A 12,661-nucleotide genomic window follows, 5' to 3' on the forward strand; every position below is an offset into this window, starting at 1 on the left:
GAGTAAAGATAAATGGGGCCATGAGAGTTCTCCTTGGGAAGCTGTAAGCCCAATCCTCGTCTCTGAGTGTGGCAAAATACCTAGGAACATCACCGGCCAGCAAAGACAAGCCTCCCTATCTATCCCTCCCCTTCATTTCCATTTTTCAAGAAAAGGATATTTGGTACACAAGTTTCATCTGAAGAACAGGATCAGCTGAAGTAAGGGAGGAAGGGTTGGTGGTAACAGCCACCAACAATTTCTCTACTCATTTATTCAACAAACATGTATTAGGGAGATGCTATGTACTAAGAGCTACAGAAACAAGACAGGTAAGGCATTTCTAGTTAGATAGGAGAGGCAGAGATATACAAGCAAAAATAAGGCAACCTGGCAAAGAGAGGTAAGCTAAAGTATGAAAGGAGCAGCCAGGAGGAGTGACAACATCCGCTGTGAAGGACAGAGGGTCAAGGAGGGCCGACCTATGAGTCAAGCCTAAAAGAATGAGCAGGATTCCTTGTACAGAAAAGAAGGGAAAGGGTACTCTCAGTAGTGGGACCAGTATCACCAAAAGCATGGAGTGAAGAATAAAGAATGAATGATGCAAAGAGTAAACTTTCAGAATTGCAGAAGTCACCAGAAGCAAAGTCAAAACACCAAAACAACCTAGGGAAAAAAATACTTGTAACTGTATCTCACACAAAGGGATAATTTGTTTAATATATAAAGAGTTCCCTCAGAAGCATTAGAAAAAACATGAACATAAATCCAACAAAACAATAGGCAAAAAATCTAACAAAACAATGTATTAACAGGCAGTCCACAGAAAAGGAAATACTATTAGATCTTGGACAGAGTAAAACATGCTCAACATAACTTATAAGAAAATTGAATTAACAGTACTTTGAGATAACAGTGTTATCCTATCAGATTACCAAAAATCAAAGTTTAACAAGATACCCTGTTGGGAAGACTGGGGAAACCCCCACTCTAAGATACTACAGGTGGGAGTATAAATTGGTACAACTCATATAGAGGAAAATTTGATAATAACTATGAAAATTACAAATAAACAACCCCTTTGGCCCAGCAATTTCATTCATGGGGATTTATCCTACAGGTGGAAATATACCCATGTGAAATGATACATGATCAAAATTACTCATTTCACATCACTTGTAAAAGCAAAAGATTGGAAATAACCCAAGTGTCTATCAATGGGAGCCTGGCTAAATGAATTGTGAGACATCGATACAATAGGATGCCATTCTATATGCATTCTATAATGCAGCTATAAAAGAATCACAAAGCATTCCACACCAATATGTTGACTACAGTATAGCATTAATAAACGCTTGTCATATATTGTACTTAATGTAACTGGCAATAAAGCAGCAGAGGAAAGGGTCTATACCTGCAGGCAGCCTGACCTAGAATGAAGCAAAGCCTTCCTAAGCTCACTCTTGGATGGAAAAGCAAAGGACTGTCGTCCAGAGGTGCTTTGAAGGGACAAAAAATACACTAGTGCCAGCTGTGGGCACCTTCCAACGTTCTGAAAAATCACTGATTTCTGCCAAACACCACAGCCTGAGACTGAGCATCTGAGCATGGGAGACAATCATCCACAATCCCTCAGTGAGAGAGAGAGAGAGAGAGAATGAGAAGAATCATTGGCTCAGTTGTGATCATGTGATGTTCGGCATCACATACTACTCGTATTGCAAGACATTGCTCGTTTATCAAGATAAAATTTATTAGAAATGTTTGCTCATCTTCAGAATACTCGCAGAACAAGCTAGGGCACAGGAGCTAGATGGAGGCCCTATGACCTGGCAAGAGCTCCTTCTCCCAACTCTGTCTGCCTCCTAACTGCAGCGCAAAGGATGGGAAGGTACCCAAGTGGTGCTCATTCCCCAGTACATGATAGAGCTGGTGGGAGGCTGGTGGCCAGTTCAGGGAAGAAAGCAGAAGTACCCCTGGGATCCCCAGCAGTGATACTGTCCCCTTTCCTTGGTTGATTGATACAATCCCACCCACCTCTCTCAGGTCCAAAGGGAGAACATGCCAGAAAGAATGACAAACTTGAAGCCATTGAACCTCATAGGAAGCCAGATTCCAAATCAACTATATGAGTGCAAATTGGTACAGCCATTTGGGAAAGAAACTTGGCCATGTCTAATTTATTTTTTTAATATTTATTTATTTATTTTGAGAGAGAGAGAGAGAGAGAGAGTAGGGGAGGGGCAGAGAGAGGGAGAGAGAATTCCAAGGCCACTCTGCACTGCCAGTGCAGAGCCCCATGCAGAGCTGGCACTCACAAACGCTGAGACCATGACCTGAGCCAAAATCAAGAGTCACTCCCTTAACCGACTGAGCCACCCAGGCGCCCCATGTCTAATTTATTTTTAACATGACTTATGACTCAGCAATTCCACTGTTTGGTGCCTTCCCCAAACAATTTCAAGGATGTTTATTTTAGAATTGTTTATAAAAAGTTCAACAAAGTAAACTGGAAACAACCTAAACGCCCACTGGTAAGGAAAAGGTTAAATAAACCATGCTAAGTTTAAAAAAACTTTTAATAGTGCTGAAATGGAAAGAGATTCAGACAAGTCATCAAGAGGAAAAGTCAAACTGCAAAACTGTTAGCACAGGATGATACTATTTACATAAAAAAGCACTACACATCCAAAATGCATGGCCATGTGCTTCTAAGAGTATGTAAGGCAGAGAACTCTAGAAGGGTACTGACTAGACTAAAAATAGTGGTTACTTGGGGTAGGGTAAGGTGGGGGTGGAGCAGGAGGGGAGGTCGTTAACAGGAACTTTAGCTTCATGCTTGAATTTTTTACAAGAAGAATGTATTTGTGAATTACTTACATAATTTTTTTCAATCCTCTGCATTAAAATGTTCAAAAGACATGGGTTTCAATTCTCGGAACTGAGCCAAAGACTAAAATTGACCCTCCAAGGGCTATTCTATTCCTGGTTTGGAGCCAAGTTCTTTCCCTGATAAGAGCTCTCCCTTTCTCTGCACTAGGTGTTCTTATCCTGGAAAAGAAAAATAACCTATTTCTAACTCTTAATTCTTTTTAACATTTATTTATTTATTTTTGAGAGAGAGAGAGAGAGAGAGAGAGCCAGCATGCACGCACTGTATGCAAGCATGCAAGCAAGGGAGGGACAAAGACAGAGAGGAAGAGAGAGAATCCCAAGCAGGCTGCAAGCTGTCAGCACAGAGCCCACCACAGGGCTCGATTCCAGAAACTGTAAGATCATGACCTCAGTCGAAATCAAGAGCCGGATGGATGCTCAACCCACTAAGCCACCAAGGAGCCCCGAAATAGCCTGCTTCTAAGTGGAAAGGATCAGATGATTTGATCTGATCCCTCCCCAGAACCAGAACCCTCCCCCCACTCTACCAACCACATGCAATATAACGGAAGTAGGTAGTCTTTACAATGAGCTGGAAGTCGATTTGTCTGCACCTCCAGCAGGTAACACACCACACCTACCAGCTACCAGCTTTCAAGGGGATCCCATGTACCCAGACAGTAGGAGGCAAGTGCTTATAAATTTGAGTCCACACGGTTAGGGTGTGGCGTATCCTATATGCTTGGGCTGGAGTAAGCAAGTATCTGGTGGGGGGAAGGTAAGTGATGCAGTGGTGTGTGGGAGCCTATCTAGGTTGGGGGTGGGTGGTTGCTACAATGTCCTTCCAGTGAAGGAAGGATAAGTCAGCCTGCCTTCTGTGCAGACCTGCTCCCTGCCACATTCCTCATCCCCCTGGACAGCCTTGCTGAATTTTCCACAAACATCTGATTCAACTGGAAGCCAGGGTGAGAATGACTTAGAGAACTGGTGTGATGCCCACTCAGGGATGCAGAACCAAAGTCAGAGCCTCCTCCCAGTTCTTATCACATCTCACCCAGATCCTGACTTCTAAATTGGCACTTTGGAGCAAGCCAAGTGAACAGATTTTCCCCCTGGGAAGTCCCAAAGCAGTATGTTTCTTATTTGTACAAGTATGATTGTTTGCTTCCACAAATAATCATGAAAATTCAAATCCTTCTTGGAAAGCAAATCAGAAAACCATGAAACAAGGCACATGGACCAGGAAAGGTAGACAAGGAGGGTGCCAGGGGCCTGGGCTACTCTCTCAAATCAGGGGTCTTCCTGTCTCTGAGAACATCTCACCTTCTGGCAAATAAGGCAGCTGCAGTTAGAGGGATCCAGGTGAAGCCTGTGCTTGGGCAAGCCTGTGCTTGGGTCCCTCAGGGGACCAAGGTGTCAGTTGTTACTGGTATTCAGCCACCCTCTTCCTGGCCCTGAGCTTCCACACAGGCTGTTTGAAGGGGCCAATGCTTCTCTTTCTCTCCAGCCCCTCACCTCCATCCCAGCACCCAAACCCATCAGCCCTCAGAGACAGAAAAGGTATGACATCCTTTATATGCCAGGGATCAGAAGTGTGAGATGAGGGAGTCCTAGCCACCACCTGAGCAGCCTGACACTGCAAGTCAACCTGAAGAATCACCTAGCCAGACAGTCCACATGGTTTGCGTGTGATGGCTCAGTTTGGATGAGTCCCTGGAGCAGAGGGATGTGTGGAATCCAGATACATACAGGAGCATCTACACACTGTATTTGGCTTTAAAATACAATATATCATTGGGCTGCCTGGATGGCTCAGTAGGTGGAGTGTCTGACTCTTGATTTCGGCTCAGGTCATGATCCCAGGGTCCTGGGATGAAGCTCCACATCGGGCTCTGTGCTGAGGGTAGAGCCTGCTTAGGATTCTCTCTCTCTCTCTCTCTCTCTCTCTCTCTCTCTCTCTCTCTCTCTCTTTCTGTCCCTCTACCCCACTCGTTCTCTCTCTGAAACAAAAAATAAAGTAAAATAAAATACAACACATCAGGAACACCTGGAAGAGATGTCAAGTAGAGGAACTAAGCCTCAGTGCCCTCCTAGCCTTGGGGATGAGACCCTTGTCCCAAGTATGTAATGTACTCGATGCACCATCCATCATGGGCCTCACTTCTAGAGCAGTGAGTCCAATTCCTTCCCCAAAAGGCCCTTCCAGGGCCCTAATCCTTGTAAGATATTGGTCTTCTGATATTTTAGCATACAAACCACCTACAAGAATTCTGAAAAACTATGACTTCACCCCTTTGCCAACATACATGTTTTAGGTTAAAATCTAAAATTTTTTGTGATTTTAAATAGTTAATTACAAAGGTTATCGTTTCTGGAATACTGTAAATTTGACATAAAAAGAAAACTGCTACATCACTTATAAACATATCCAACAAAATCCTAATACCTCAGTGACTGATTCTTACTGTCATCCATCTAAAAATTACGTTATACATCTAAAAATTCCACTTTAAAGGGAGAAAATTAACAACATGCCTTTTTTTCTTGAACTGATATATCCATTCATTTCTCCCATGAAATTTTAATATAATGTAACACATATCATGCCTAAAAACATTTTACTGATCATTCTATGATACTTCTTTGTAATAATAAAAATGTGTTCAATCAAAACTTAACTTTAAAAATACTTATTTTTTTACGTAAATATAGGACGTTAAATTAAAAAAATTCTTCTAGATTGAGTCATAATTACAATTATTGTTAGCATACAATTGATCAAAATAACATAAATATATAAACATATTATGAATATTGATTATTAGTGGGGCGCCTTCGGTTCAGGTCATGATCTGACCTGGGGTCATGATCTGGGGTTCGTGAGTTCGAGCCCCACGTCGGGCTCTGTGCTGACGGCTCAGAGCCTGGAGCCTGCTTCGTTCGGATTCTGTGTCTCCCTCTCTCTCTCTGCCCCTCCTTGATCATGCTGTGTCTGTCTCTCTCTCCCAAAAATAAATAGTAAAACATTTAAAAAAAAAAAAAGGAGACTGACTGATATTCTTTATTTAAAAAAATGCATATTGATTACTTGTGATATATCTTGATGAGACCAAGCTTTTTAAAAAGTTATTTCATACATTTATATATTACTCATAATTAGAATGATCCTACTCAACATTGATCCTATAGGTAGTGGGAAAACACGTACATATAAATAATACATAGACAGGAATGAAAGGAATTTTATTGTAGCTACGTCACACAATTCTTTGAAATCTTTCTAAGTTACTTGCCAAAATCACATAGTCAGTCATCTATCATCAAAAATTATGTTTAATGACTTATTATTCAACAACTTATTTAGGTCCTTCTTCAGTTTTGTTGGAAGTTAAGAAATGGAAATCACCCTAAGCCGCGAAAGTCCTTGGAGTCCTTCACTGGGGACTGAGACATTCCCTGTGTTTAGTGCCCCAGGGGTCCCGATTCCCCAGAGCAATGTAACTTCCTGAGAGGAGCAATGTGTGGGAAGACTGGCGTTCTCTTCTTTCTTGAAGGGTAGAAGAGCAAATATACAATGGGAAGTGAAGGTAAGCCTGCCTCCTTTCTGCTATTCACATGGCTGCCTGCCCTGATGCTGTTTATTGGACTGGATGAATGCCAGGAGTGACCACAGCTGATGTCAGGGCATCAGGTGACTACACAGCACCTAACTGAGCTCTACTTCGTGGTGAGGGGTTAAAGGCTGGAGTGAGAGGCTTGGGCCCACTCTGAACTCTGACCTTTTTTCTTCCTCTGTAACAATGCAGGGTGGGGGCAACGTCAGGTATCAGCTGTAGCATCTGTGGATCAGTTCATCATCAGTGATAGGAAAATAACCAAACACAGCAACAGGATGGAGAATAACTGGGTGGGTTAGCAATGAAAGACGTTATTTTTATTTTATTTTAGGTAGGGTGGTCAGGAAATGTCCCTCTGAGAAAGTAGCTTAAGTAGAGTACTGAATATAGATAAGGTATCAATCTTGCTAAGATCTAGGGGAACAGTGTGCCAAAAGAAGGGAACTTCTAGACGTGAAGTCCCCAAGGTCAGAAGTGGGCTTGACATAAATAAGGCACAGTAAGAAGGCCCATGTGGCTGAGGCAGGGTGAGCACAGGAGAGAGGGACAAGGGCCAGGTCTCTATGCAAGAAGGGTGGACCTAGTGTGTCATGCAAAACCATTGGAGGTTCTTAAACACGGAAGAGATAATCTCTTGCATTCTTTATCGTCTTGCTGTTGTGTGAAGAATGGAGCCTGGGGACAGGAAGAAAGGATGACAAAAGTGGAAGCAGAGAAACCAGTTCGGAGACTGTGGCAATGGACTATGCAGGAAATAATAGTATCTTGGACCAGGGTAATAAGTGGTGGGGGATCTATTCTGGGCATAGAAACAACAGAACTGGCTGATGGAGTAAATGTAGCAGATGAGAGAAAGAGAGAAATCAAAGGGGACTCAGGTTTAAGAGCTGAGTAGCTGGCTAAATTGGGGTATTTAAAGAAATAGGGCAGCCTCGGGAAGCAGCAGATATCATGTTCTTTTGGGGAGAAAGAGGTGGACCAAAAGTTCTGTTTTAACCAAGCTATATTTGAGATACCTATTAGCCACCAGAATATAAAATCCAAATCTCCCTTTAGATTCAGATTCAGGAGTATCTGGCATGTAGAAAGTGTATGATGCCATGGGTCACCTGATACTACCTAACAAGAGTGAGTTGCTGGAAAAGAAAGAATGGCTGAAGACTGAGCCCTGGGAACAACAACATAGAGAGGTCGAAAGGAAGAAATAGACCATCAAAGGAGATTGAGGAGGAGTAACCAGTGAGGTGAGTGAAAAACCAGGAGAAGGGAGAGGACAACAGGAGAAAGCGGGTAAAGGAGAAGGAGGTCCAGCACGTCCAACAATACGGAGAGGTCATGTACATGAGGACCTGGCCATTGACTCTGGTGAAAAAGAGGTTATGGGTGGCCATAACAAGAGGACAGAGCTTAAGGACAAAGCCCTTCTAGGAATTGATTCAGGAGAGAATGAAAGGCAAGCAAATGGAGCCAGTGAGTAGCCAAGACTCCTTTGCCTAGTTTTGCTGTAAAAGAAAAGGGGGAGCAAGAGGGATAGAGAAACACAGTGGTAGCTGGAGAGGGCTGTAAAATCAAATAGGATTTTTATGTTTAAGATGGGAGTTGTTACAGCACATCAGTAGGTTTGGTAGACTCGTATAAATCAATCGGTAGGAGGGAGAGAAATGATACAGGAGAGGAAAAGGAGGATCACAGGAGGCAAAGACTAGAGTAGTCCTGAGGGAAGGTGAGGAAGGGAGGTGATGTACATGGATAGATACAAGTCGGTCAGTAATTCCTGGGGGAGAAATACAAGGCAACTCTTCTCCTGACCATGCCTGTCTTCTGAATGAGATCCACAGAGTGCTCAGTCACACTAGCTACTCAGGTCCCTGTGGGTGTTATTCCTGCACAGACTGAGTTCTCCTCTCCTGGCTCTGTAAGCAGGACCATTTTCACTGCCCAGATCTTACTCTCAAACCAAACAGGTTGGGCTGCCTTGGCCACTGGCACATTCTCTTGGAGTCATCCTCTGCCAAACTCCAAATGTTGTTGTGCTTTCCTTCAACCCGTTTTAAGGTCCTACTGGATTCTAGAAAAGTCTCAGAGGCATCTCCCTCCTACTCATTATCATATGGCAGCTGTGAGCAGTGGCTATCACAGGTAATAAATGCATAAGAATTTATGCCATCACAGGCACTAAATACATAAGAATGCTGAGATTTTAAAGCACTCGTTAATCATTATAGTGAGTGCAGAATTGTAGTCTTCAGCAAATGTTGAAAAAAATCAGATACTAAAAAATTTGGAAATTAGCTAATAAAGCAATAAAAGATAATAACTAAGTACCAAATAAGGGGAAAGATCTCATCTTTCTGTATCAGATGGAAAAAGTTGAAAGCAGTTAAGATAAAAATTGGGCAATGGTAACATTTGAAAGGTGTCTATGGGGCTTAGTTGTGAGACCATTTCACAGCTAAGGCTTCCCACTGACTTACCAGCCTGGCCCCAACTCTAAGAATTGACTCTAGGAATTACAGGTGGTTTGCATCAAGTTACCCAAAAAGAGACCAATGACACTGTCTCAAATTCTCAAACCTATAGCTCAAAACAAGTTCCTGAATCTGACCCAGGAACCTCAGGGTCAGAATCTTTGGCTTAGGAACCATCTCAGATGGTTAATTGGTGATCTGGACCCCTGTATTAAATGGCTTTACAACTCCAAGAAAATGTTTAAGAAAAAAAAAAAAAAGCATAGAGCTGATGATGTAAATGAAACCCACAGCTGTAACACTTTTATGTTTAGAAATAAGTTTTAAGATTGTCCCGGTAATCTGTCTTTGTTACTCAATGAGTTTGAAACAATTAAAGAAACTGAAACATTAAAGAATCTGAAATTTATCTTTGTAATTTCAATTTGAAATGCGTAATTGATATTAGACTTCTGGTTTTAATTTGAAGGGTAGAAAACAATTTGCTTATGTTTGTAAAAATTGTTTCAATTTTTATAGCCTGATTTATTACTTTGGTTTTCATTTGCTTTTTTTTTTTTTTTTTTGAAGTTACAGGAAATTACTCAGATGCTTGGAAATATTTTGTTTATTAGGTTTTTAAGTCTGCCTTGGCAGGCATTTGAAGTATTTGAAAGAATTATATATTAAATTTGCAGATACATTAAATTTGTAGTTTAAAGTATTTAAGGGACCTCAATTAACTGTGGTAGAAAAGAAAGGTAAATATTTAGGGGGACTTAATACATTAAGCAATAAAATAACTGAGCAGGAACTTAAAAAGTGAAAACGGTTTTTCTCATTGTTATATCAAAAAGTGGCATTATAAATAGAATAGCAATATTTTTAATGTTTATTTTGAGAGCGGGGGAGGGGTAGAAACAGAGGGAGAGAAAAAGAACCCCAAACAGGCTCTGAACTGTCAGTATGGAGCCCAACATGGGGCTTGATCCCACAAACTGTGAGATCATGACCTGAGCCTAAATCAAGAGTCAGACGCTTAACTAAGTCACGCAGGTGTCCCTAGAACAGCAAGAGTTTTAAGTTGAACTTAACATGTTAAGAAATTTTGGCTTTTTGAAATTTATAATTGTTAAAAAATTAATTATGTAAATTTAGGCTCCAATAATTGTAAATGTCTTTTCCATGTATACATGCAACATTTAAACACTGAACCAACCCCCCCCCCACCCAAAAAATTTGACATTAAGGAAGTCAGCCTCCTTCACAGAACTCAATTCAGAAGACCACAGAGGGAGGACCCTCCCCGAGTGGTCTTTATGAAGCTGTGCCTGTCCTACCCCTTCCCAGTGCATTACCAGTCCCTTTGAATCCCTGATGATGAGCAACTATGCTGCTGAGTCTCAGCACTGAGTCCCAGAAGGACAAACATCCATCCATTATCCTGCCACCCGCTGCCCATCCCCCACCCCACACACTCTTTGGCAACAAAAAGCAATTTGAATTTAAATTTTCATGAACCCCATGAAAAGTATACATAGCCCCAGCCACATTTTTTGGAATTTTCTTTTTCTTTCATCCATTGCCACACAGCTGTCTCCACTCTTTCTCTTCCAAATTGTTAGAATCCTTATGCCATGCCCTAGACTCCCTGCTCTTTACACATTTGGCATCACTAAAGTCTAAATAACTAGACTGGCTACGATAGAACTGCCTCTTTGAGGTCAGAAATAAGAGGGAAAGGGCTAAAATATTGTATTAAGAAAGGTTATCCAGAATGTGGGGAAAAGACAAAAAGACTATTTGTGCCTTTTCACTGTCTAACGAACCCACCTAAAAAGCATCCAATGCTGTAGGGCAGGGGTCCACAAAACATTTTCTGTAAGAGGCCAGATAGTAAATCTTCTAGGCCTGAGGACCATAAGGTTTTCTGGCACAACTATTCAACACTGCTGTTATATCTTAAAAACAGCTAGTGACAATCTATAACAAACGGATATGGCTGTGTTCCAATATATTTTTATTACAAAACAGGCAGAAGGCCAGATTGAGCCCACAAACCAGTTTGCTGACCCCTTCTCTAGAGGAAAGTATCTTTTTGTTTGATTTACTGTTTACTCATGATCAAGGCCCAGACACTATAGAGTTAGACATTAACTTGCAGAAGATTGAGGGGTTGAGTCATTTTTGTCCAGTAAAATAGCAAAGTAGTTCTGTTCAAAAAAATGGTAACTCAGCTGCTATGATATTATTACCCTGGTTTATATCTAACCTTGCCATCTTACCCCAGCATTCTTTATTCCACTGACTTTATGTGTATGTATATATATATGCACACACACACGCACACATATATGTGTGTGTGTATGTGTGTGTGTGTATATATATATATATATGTATATATATATATGTATCTATATCTATGTATGGAGATTATATAGATACGGATAGAGATAGAAAGATATAGATATATATATATACATAGATTAGATATATAGATGATATAGAGACAGAGAGAGAGAGAGCTGTCCCTTATCTCCTCCTTTGACTAGCTTTGCCATACTTTTGGTAGCCTTAATATGGAGTTAAATAAAGTTTTGACACATTTCCTATATATTTGTGAGAGAGTTATATTTTTTAATTTTTTTTTTTTTTTACTGTTTATTTACTTTTGAGAGAGAGAGACAGAGTGCGAGTGGGGGAAGTGCAGAGAGAGAAGGAAACACAGAATCTGAAACAGGCTCCAGGCTCTGAGTTGTCAGCACAGAGCCCGATGCAGGGCTGGAACTCACAGACCACAAGATAATGACCTGAACCGAAGTCAGACGCTTAACCAACTGAGACACCCAGGCGTCCCATGAGAGTTATATTTTTAACACCTTAAAACTTATACTTTGACAACTTCTGTGTCAATCCTTTTTCTCCTGTCTCCTTAGAATCACTTGGGTTACCCTGGACCAGACTGGCGCCACCATTCCCCAGGCCATGGAAGCTTTGCAGCCCCTCCTCCAACCCTGACCCACCCTCAGTGCTTAAGCTCCTGGAGTTAAAAGACACTTGGACAGTAAGACTGGGCTGGGTGGATTAAAAAGAAATGCAGGAAGCAGGATCTCCCAGGGCAAGCTCTACCTGTCCAGACTCTCTAACCTCACCCAAGGAGGTCTGTGGGGACAGGGAGGGGACCGCTGTCTCCACCTCCTCCTCTGCTCCCCAAACTGTGAGTCACGCTGAATGCAATAAACCTTGAATAGAAGAGTACAAAGGCAATAAGTATCTGAAATCTTCAAAATGCCTCTCCTTTGGCCCAGAAATTCTACTTATAGGAAAAAAGCAGGGATATGTAGCAAATTTTATGTATTTTATTGCTGTTTACTAGTATTATTCAAACTAACTTTTAAAAAGTTGGAAAAAACCTGATCACCCAACAATTGAAAACCAGTTAAATAACTTTTGGTATATCCACATGATAGAATATTTTGCAGCCATTGGAGATCACATTTAAGTAGGCTATCTTATGGCAAGGATAAATGTTCATTATATGGTGCTGCATTAAAATAAAAGTAAATTACAAAATAAGCAATTTTATTCAAAAATTAATGAGTACATATAATGATATATGCATATTATATATATATATACACAGAACATGTAACATTTTATATATACATATATGTATACACATATATAATATATAGCATGATATATGTGTTACATGTAATTTATATTATATATAATACAATATAA

At 40.9% G+C, this 12,661-nt stretch overlaps 1 protein-coding gene and 1 long non-coding RNA gene across 12 annotated transcripts in view; one reads left to right on the forward strand and one right to left on the reverse strand.

Moving 5' to 3' along the window:
- Positions 1-12,661, reverse strand: part of IL36G (interleukin 36 gamma) — a 185,476-nt gene that overhangs the window by 128,178 nt on the left and 44,637 nt on the right. The window lies entirely within an intron of this gene.
- Positions 6,661-12,175, forward strand: LOC109498254. 2 transcript variants are annotated; one of them, XR_006595737.1, is made up of 3 exons: positions 6,661-7,245; positions 7,527-7,714; positions 11,854-12,175. It is a non-coding gene; the product is annotated as an uncharacterized LOC109498254 (long non-coding RNA). The 2 variants fall into 2 exon arrangements; XR_002741205.2 differs by having other exon boundaries at positions 6,703-6,760.

Source organism: Felis catus, chromosome A3, assembly GCF_018350175.1.
Source record: "Felis catus isolate Fca126 chromosome A3, F.catus_Fca126_mat1.0, whole genome shotgun sequence".
Classification (NCBI taxonomy): Eukaryota; Metazoa; Chordata; class Mammalia; order Carnivora; family Felidae; genus Felis; species Felis catus.